This window comes from Hevea brasiliensis, chromosome 1, assembly GCF_030052815.1.
Source record: "Hevea brasiliensis isolate MT/VB/25A 57/8 chromosome 1, ASM3005281v1, whole genome shotgun sequence".
NCBI classification, from domain to species: Eukaryota; Viridiplantae; Streptophyta; class Magnoliopsida; order Malpighiales; family Euphorbiaceae; genus Hevea; species Hevea brasiliensis.
Window position 1 is genome coordinate 108,014,967 of NC_079493.1, and position 9,861 is coordinate 108,024,827.

The window sequence follows — 9,861 nt, forward strand, 5'->3', positions numbered from 1 at the left end:
AAAATATCAATTTTAACCATAATTTCTATAGCTATCTAAAGCTAATGCACCCTGTGGAGTGAAATGCCACATCGTCATAACTTTTATACAAATCACATCAAAAAAGCAATTTGAAGCACTCACATACCTGATAACGTCAAACAATACATATATGAGAGTTGATCCTCTATACAGCCCTCTTAATCCAACCTCTGCCAGCGGAGATCTCAGCCAGACTTTCGCTTAATAAACCAAATACGGGGTCCCAGCAAAGAACTCAAGCCATATCTACCCCGAAGGACTGGGTCACAGCAAAGATCTCAAGCCGTGTCTACCCGTCCTGTCCATATCCAACACCACACTACACGCACACCAATGCACGCACACTGCTCCAAATTACCACAAACAACATCCATGGCACTTTAACAGTTGTGAATGCAACATAAAATGTGCCTAGAGTTTAACTACATAGATATATACATATAAGTGATTCATGGGCATGCTTGAACATATAATAATATCGAAATTATAATTAAAATTAATATTTTACTCACAGACTTAACCGCAATCACTGTGGCCGCTGGGCGGAAGAGAAAGGCTGTCCCGGCTCACCTGACAATTTTATTACAATTATTTAGTACATTTGACTCAATACAAACTAAGAAAAAGATCAAAGATATCCTAAGTCGTGTCGAAAATTCGGCAGAGTCTCCCCTATATCTAAGACATACCCAACCTGCAAAAAGGCTTAAAACACACTTCTATATCCACAAACCATATATCCACAACTCAATCACATCACATAGCCCCTCCTGGGCCCATCCAAACAATCATCAATTACAATATGTAAAATTACAGTTTAGTCCTTATAATTGACCCTTTTGCAAAAACTACCCAAATGAGCTCTAAAAATTCTAAAACTTTGCCCCACGGTCCTTAGCAATATTACTAAGCTAATGCAAAAGGAATCATAATTTTCTGAGCTACCACGAATATTTTACAGATTTCTAATCCAATTCAAGCACTAAACAATTAAGAAAAAGTAAGGTTTGGGTTTACTTATGCCGATTCCGACCCCGGGGATGCGCTCGGGACGTCTGACAACGGTGAGGTAGCCAAAATCTCAACCCAAGTCCAAGACTTTTTCGGTAGCTTGTCTGTCTGGCCGAAAATTTACAGACTCGGACAATCGTCGAATTTTCACGAATTGAAGGTATCTACACGAAGCCCACAACACGGGGGTTAGTACAAAATTTTTATGGAATTTTCTAAGCTCATTTAGTGCTCAGAAAGATACTACAAAGTTTCATGAGACCCACCGAAAAACGATGTCGAAAAATTTTGAAATTTATATTGCTGCAAAACTCTCGACAAGTGGAGCACTCCGGTACTCTCGGTTTTCTCGTGCGATTCACGGTTTGCGAGAAATCTAGCCCAAAAGTCGAAATAGGTTAAAACTTCTAAAAACAAAAATTGGGCAAACCGCTCAATGAATTTTGGTGTTCTTGGTATCTATGGAAAGCTCTCGAGGTGTGGATGAGTTTAGACAGAAGACCCAGCCCAAACAGTGGCTGGATCGACAGAATTTTGGTCGGGAAGCCAAAACGGGGCGTGCTTGCAGGGGGAGTTTCGTGCGTCGTTTTTGGCCGCTTAGAGCATCGGCCAGCGGTGGGGAAGAGCTGGGGTGGCGCGCCGGCGAGGTGGGGAGGCTGGAGTGGCGGTGGCGTAACGCGGGGAGGAGGGAGGAGAGAGAAAACGGGAGAGAGAGGAAGAGGGATGGGAACGCGCGGGGAAGGAAGGAAGAAGAAAAGAAAATGCCAGTCCGATTCGACCGGTCCGATCCGGTCTGGTTAGATTCGGTCAGTCCGATTTAGAGTACGAAATTTTGAATTTTTACTCTGCCTTGGGACCGAAAACGAGGCCTAAAAATTATGAAAATTTTCTAGAAAACTCAGAAAAATTCGTAGAATCCAAATATATTTTTAGTTTTGCCATGTGGTCTTTAAATTAATTTTTAAAAATCATCAAAGTTTTATATTTTCGAAAAATCGAACTCGATTTCTAAAATCTTAAAAATTTCAAATAATTTTCCAAAAATTTAAATAAAATAAAATATTAATATTTACCCACAAAATAATAAATTTAAAAATTTGGGGTGTTACATTCTTTCCCCCTTACAGAAAATTCGTCCTTAAATTTTACACGAGGTAGAATAAAGTGCAGAATTACACATGGAATAGATAAGGGTACTTGCTACGCATGTCCCACTCTGACTCCCAGGTGCACTCTTCCACCAACTGGCTCCTCCACAAAACCTTAACCATGGGGATCTGTTTTGATTTTAGCTGCCTCACTTGGTAGTTCACTATGGCTACAGGTTGCTCCTCAAACGTTAAGTTTTCTTTCAGCTCTACTACATCCGGCTGTAGCACATGAGAACGATCAGGTATGTATTTCCTGAGCATAGAGATATAGAATACAGGATGAACATGAGAAAGGTTGGGTGGTAATTCCAACCAATAGGCAACCGCTACAACTCTATCAGTAACCTCAAAAGGTCCAATATACCGAGGTGCCAACTTGCCCTTCTTTCCAAATCTCATGACTCCCTTCATCGAAGAAACCTTTAGAAATACGTAATCGCCTACTGCAAACTCCACATCCCTCCATCTGGGATCTGCATAACTTTTCTGCCTACTGAAAGCTGTTTTCTATCGTTCCCTGATTAAAGAAACTATCTCTGAAGTGTACTGCACTAGGTCTACATCATGCACCTTCGCTTCTCCCATTTCTGTCCAACACAGAGGAGACCTACACTTTCTGCCATATAATGCCTCATAGGGTGCCATCCCTATGCTGGAATGATAACTGTTGTTGTAGGCAAACTCCACCAAGGGTAGCTGATCATCCCATTGACCTCTAAAATCCAAAACACACATGCGAAGCATGTCTTCCAGTGTTTGGATTGTCATTTCGGATTGCCCGTCTGTCTGAGGGTGGAAAGCGGTACCAAAGTTTAACTATGTGCCAAGTGCTTCTTGCAACTTCCTCCAAAACTGAGAAGTGAACTGGGGCCCTTTGTCAGATATTATGGAAGCAGAAACTCCATGCAATCTGACTATTTCTCGAATATAGAGCCGGGCGTACTGTGCAACAGAATATGTGGTCTTCATAGACGAGAAATGAGCTGATTTAGTCTGACGGTCTACAATTATCCATATCGAATCATATCCCCGCGTGGTACTAGCCAACCCAGTCACAAAATCTATAGTAATCATTTCCCACTTCCATTCTGGGATAGGGAGCTCTTGCAGCTTCCCTCACGGCCTCTGGTGTTCAAACTTCACCTACTGGCAAGTCAAGCACTTGGACACAAAGTTAGCTATGTCTCTCTTCATGCCATTCCACTAGTAGCTGTCTTTCACATCATGGTATATCTTGGTGGAGCCTGGGTGGACATTGTACAGTGTATAGTGTGCCTCTCGCATGATTTCATTTCTGAAATTGTCCACGTTGGGCACACATATCCTGGAACCTTGCATAAGGGTGCCATCATTGGCAAATCCAAACTCACCACCTTCACCCTGCTGTACTCTTTCTATGATCTTCATCAATTGCTGGTCTCTGTGCTGGGAAACTCTGACTCTATCTCATAGGTCTGGTCTTACCGAAAAATAGCCCAACAATACCCCCTCATCTGAAAGATCTAAGATCAAACCTTGATCCATCAACTCATGTATTTCCTGAATCAACGGTCTCTTCTCCGCTGATATGTGCGCCAAGCTGCCAGAAGATTTTGTGCTTAAAGCATCTGTTACTACATTGGCCTTCCTAGGGTGGTACTGGATGGTACAATCATAGTCCTTTAGAAGCTCCATCCATCTTCTCTATCTCAAATTTAAATCCCTCTGTTGGAAGATGTACTTCAAACTCTTGTGGTCGGTGTATATATCACACACTTCACCATATAGGTAATGTTTCCAAATCTTTAGTGCAAAGACTACAGCCGCCATTTTCAAATCATGGGTGGGATAGTTCTGCTCATGCCTCTTTAGCTGCCTTGAAGCATAAGCTACTATTTTTCCATTCTGCATCAAAACACACCCTAAGCCAACTCTGGAGGCATCATAGTACACGGTATATCCTTCACCACTCATCGGTAATATCAACACAGGGGCAGTGGTTAGACACTCCTTAAGCTTCTAGAAACTCTCTTCACAAACATCTGTCCAAATGAATGGAACATTCTTCCGAGTTAACTTAGTTAGGGGAGCTGATATCCTGGAAAAATCTTGCACAAAACGCCTATAGTAGCCAGCTAGGCCCAGAAAACTTCGCACCTCAGTGACTGTTGTAGGCTTAAGCCAATCAGTTACAGCCTCAATGTTCTTGGGATCCACTTGAATGCCTTCACTAGAAATCACGTGTCCCAAGAATGAGATGCTTTCTAGCCAAAATTCACATTTTGAAAATTTGGCATATACCTGGTGCTCCCTTAAAGTCTGCAACACCATCCTCAAATGCCACAAGTGTTCTTCCTCGGTCTGAGAGTATACCAAAATGTCATCTATGAATACGATGACAAAACGGTCCAAGAATGGCCTGAACACCCTGTTCATCAAGTCCATGAAGGTTGCAGGTGCATTAGTGAGTCCAAAAAACATCACCAAGAACTCATAATGACCATATCTTGTCCTAAATGCTGTCTTGGACACATCCTCATTCCTGATTCTCAACTAATGGTAGGCTGATCGTAGATCTATTTTGAAAAAGAATCCAGCCCCTTGGAGCTGATCAAACAGATCATCGATCCGAGGAAGTGGATACTTATTCTTTATAGTCACCTTGTTCAGCTGTCTATAATCAATACACAACCTCAAGGACCCATCTTTCTTTCTCACGAATAGAACAGGAGCGCCCCAAGGTGAAGTGCTTGGACGTATGAAACCCTTATCCAAAAGCTCCTGTAGTTGCTCCTTTAACTATTTCAATTCTATTGGTGCCATCCTGTAAGGTGGCATTGATATGGGGTTTGTACCTGGTACAAAATCAATGCAGAACTCTATTTCCCTTCCTGGTGGTAACCCTGGAAGCTCCTCAGGGAAGACATCCATGAATTGTCTGACAACAGGAACATTTTCCATGTTGACACCTTTTACAGATGTATCTCTCACAAATACCAAATAACCTTGACATCCACTCCTCAATATTTTTCTAACACTAATTGCTGACACCAAATTATATGGAGCCACGCTCCTGTCACCATCAAAGCTAAATTCTTTCATACCAAGTATGTGAAAATACACCTTTTTGTTCCTGCAGTCTAAAGTGGCATAATGAGTTGCTAACCAATCCATTCCCAAAATTACATCAAAGTCCATTACTGGTAAAGAAACCAAGTCTGTTAGGAGGATTCTTCCATCCACTACTACTGGGTTACTCGAAAAAATCATATCTACATCTATGTTGTCACTAAGCGGGGTAGCTACAGACAAAAGGCATTCTAAAGTTGTAGGGTTCCTACCCAATCTCATGGCAAAAACTAGGGAGACAAATGAGTGCATAGCACCCGGATCTATCAAAACACGAGCCTCATAGGAACAAACTAGAAGAATACCAGCCACAACTGCATTGGAAGCCTGAGCATCCTGGTGGGTCAGGGTGAAAACCTGAGCTTGACCCCTACCCTGTGTTGCAGAACCCTGATACTGACTTCTACCTCTTGATCTGCCTTCAAATACACGTCTTCCTTGTCCTCGGCCCTGTTGGCCACTGAACTGACTGCCTGCCATGCTAGAAGCACCAGGATAAAACTGACAAGGAACATTTACAACAGAACCCTGTGACCCTATCTATGGCTCGCTGAACACAGGGCATTCCCAGCAAAGTGACCTTATTGGCCACACCTGAAACATACTCCTGAACCCATCATATAAGGTCCTGAATGTCCTCTTCCACACTGTGCACAAGGTGCCAAGGAGGATCCTGAACTGCACCAGAACTCAGTATACTAAGCGCTGACCCTTCTTTGGATCCATACCAGTGCGAATCCTCGAGATTTGTGTCTAAAACAACTATTCTTGTTCCTATTTCTTCCTCTGTAATGACTTTGGCCTCCGCTATCCGCAGTACCCATGTGGGGAACACCTGAAGAACCCTCTGCTCTATTTTTCTTTGCCTTTCCACTATCATCTCCTGTATAGCTAATCTCAATCTGTCAGGCTCGATCAACTACCATATCAAAAGACTGATCAAACATCATGACCAGGTTTGCATACCTCCTGTCCAGCCCCTTTAGGAACCTTTTTACCTTCATACTTTCTGTAGCCACTGATGTAAGGGCATATCTACTCAGTTCTAGAAATTCTGTAGCATATTCATCTATAGACCTGCTATTCTGCCTTAAGGCCTCAAAGGCCCACTGCTTTTGATCTTTGAAACTTTCTGGCACAAACCTGTTGATAAATAGTTCCATAAACTGGGTACATGACAAACCTTCCATCCAAGGTAATATGTAGTCATTCATCCATTGTCTAGGCATAGGCCCCACGACATGCTGCACACACTCTATAAGTCTCCTATCAGTCAACTGTAACTCCATCCCTGCCTGTTTGTAGGAATCCAAAAACCGATAGGCATCGTCTGACACATCATAAGTACCAGACACCAACTTCTTGAAATTAATTATTTGTTTATAAGGTTCCCCTCTTGGTGCTGTGGATTGCTGCTGTTGGGGAGGGTGGACCATATACTGTGCCATCATATCGATGGTTCTCTGCAAACCAGCTAGAGTAGCTGCCATTGGGTCCATGGGACCCTGAGCCATAAAAGATTGATCCTGAACTGGTGGTGGCTACTCCTCTACTTGAGCAGCTCTAGGCCTCCTACCCCGCCTTCTCTGGGCAGGCGCTTCATCCTGTGTCGACGCCTTGTCAGGCACATTTGGTTCTGGTGCAGTGGCAGCTCTCCTGCTTCTATGCATTTTCCTGAAATTCAGCATTAGCCCACAAAATTCAAAATGACATGTTACACAACTCTATAAACTCATATTACACACAATTATATAAAGTAGAAACTAGAAGCAAAGAGGACAATGCAAGACGAATGTGGATCCTATATTCCGCATATGACTCCTATCAGACTCTTGCCAACACTTTAAACAATTTTTCCCTATGAATCTAGAGCTTACGCTCTGATACCACATTTGTCATGACCTAATCTATGAGCCGGACCGGTACTAAGACCTGGGCTAGCCTAAAGCCCCCAAGGCCTGTAGTAAGCCTAACTATTCATCAACCCAACTCTAAGGCCCATTTGGGCCCAATTTCAAGAATTCAACCAGACAGAGTCCGGCCATAAAATGGACCATAAAATAGGGAGTTTTTAACTCGCCCGACCTGTAAACACAATATATATAATCATCTGGGGAGCTCAGCTCACCCTCCACATAATCAAAAGGTCATAATTTATATAGGAGCTCAGCTCCCTCATCCAATCCCATCATACATGCATTTAATAAGTTTACAGGTCTAACATGACAATTATATTACAGACCCAATCAAATAAATATTTCTAACACATGCGGAATTTCTAGGAGTTAACAGAATTATACAAACGTTACATACACTAATAGAGGACCTGCAAAGAAGAAAAGCAGGTCAACCACAACAATAATCTTCCTGTAGCCTGGAAAAATAATAAACAAGAGTGAGTGTTTGACTCAGAGAGTAAAATATTAATTTTAACCATAATCTCTATAGCTATCTAAAGCTAATGCACCATGTAGAGTGAAATGCAACATCGACATAACTTTTATACAAATCACATCAAAAAGGTAATTTGGAGCACTCACACACCCGATAATATTAAACAATACATATATGGGAGCTGATCCCCTATATAGCCCTCTTAATCCAACCTCTGCCAGAGAAGATCTCAGCCAGACTTTCGCTTAATAAACTAAATACGAGGTCCCAGCGAAGAACTCAAGCTGTGTCTACCCTGAAGGACCGGGTCCCAGCGAAGATCTCAAGCTGTGTCTACCCGTCCTGTCCATATCCAACACCACAGCACACGCACACCAATGCATGCACACTGCTTTAAATTACCACAAACAATATTCATGGCACTTTAACAGTTGTGAATGTAACATAAAATGTTCCTAGAGTTTAACTACATAGATATATACATATAAGTGATGCATGGGCATGCTTGAATATATAATAATATCGAAATTACAATTAAAATTAATATTTTACTCACAGACTTAACCGCAGTCACTGTGGCGGCTGGGCGGAGGAGGAAGGCTGTCCCGGCTCACTTGACAATTTTATTATAATTATTTAGTACATTTGACTCAATATAAACTAAGAAAAAGACCAAAGATGTCCTAAGTAGTGCCGAAAATCCGGCCGAGCTCCCCTATACCTAGGGCCTACCCAACCTGCAAAAAGACTTAAAACACACTTCTATATCCACAAACCATATATCCACAACTCAATCACATCACATAGCCCCTCCTGGGCCCATCCAAACAGTCATCAATCACAATATGTAAAATTACAGTTTAGTCCTTATAATTGACCTTTTTGCAAAAACTACCCAAATGAGCTCTAAAAATTCTAAAACTTTGCCCCGCGGTCCTTAGCAATATTACTAAGCTAATGCAAAAGGAATCATAATTTTCTGAGCTACCACGAATATTTTACGGATTTCTAATCCAATTCAAGCACTAAACAATTAAGAAAAAGTAAGGTTCGGGTTTACCTAAGCCGATTCCGACCCCGGGGACGCCATCGGGACGTCTGACAATGGTGGGGTAGCCAAAATCTCGACCCAATTCCAAGACTTTTTCGGTAGCCTGTCTATCTAGCCGGAAATTTGTAGACCTGTGCAACCATCCAATTTTCGCGAATTGAAGGTACCTACACGAAACCCACAACACGGGGGTTAGTACAAAATTTTTACAGAATTTTCTAAGCTCATTTAGTGTTCGGAAAAACACTATGAAGTTTCATGGGACCCATCGAAAAACGGTGTCGAAAAATTTTGAAATTTATATTGCCACGAAGCTCTCGACGAGTGGAGCGCTCCGGTACTCTCGGTTTTCTAGTGGGGTTCACGGTTTGCGAGAAATCTAGCCCAAAAGTCGAAATAGGCTAAAACTTCTCGGACAAAAATTGGGCAAACCACTCAATGGATTTTGGTGTTCTTGGTGTCTATGGAAAGCTCTCAAAGTGTGGATGACTTTAGACACAAGACCCGGCCCAAACGGTAGCCGAATCGGCCAGATTTTAGACGGGAAGCCAAAACGGAGCGCGTGCGCAGGGGGAGATTCGTGCGTCGTTTCCGACCGCCTGGAGCGTCAGCCGGCAGCGGGGAAGAGCTGGGGTGGCGCGCCGGCGAGGTGGGAAGGCTGGGGTGGCGGCGGCGTAGGGAGGAGGGAGGAGAGAGAAAACAGGAGAGAGAGGAAGAGAGATGGGAACGCGCGGGGAAGGAAGGAAGAAGAAAAGAAAAGGCTGGTCCGATTCGATCGGTCCAATTCGTTCCTGTTCGATTCAGCAGGTCCGATTCAGAGTACAAAATTTTAAATTTTTACTCTGCCTTGGGACCGAAAACGAGGCCCAAAAATTTCGAAAAAATTCTAGAAAACTCAGAAAAATTCGTAGAGTGCAAATATATTTTTAGTTTTGTCACGTAGTCTTTAAATTAATTTTTAAAAATCATCAAAGTTTTATATTTTCCCAAAAATTTAAATAAAATAAAATATTAATATTTACCCACAAAATAATAAATTTAAAAATTTTGGGTGTTACATTGAAATTTTATAATTTTAAAATGACTTTAATATTATTGAGTTAAAATGTCTAATTTTATTACAAA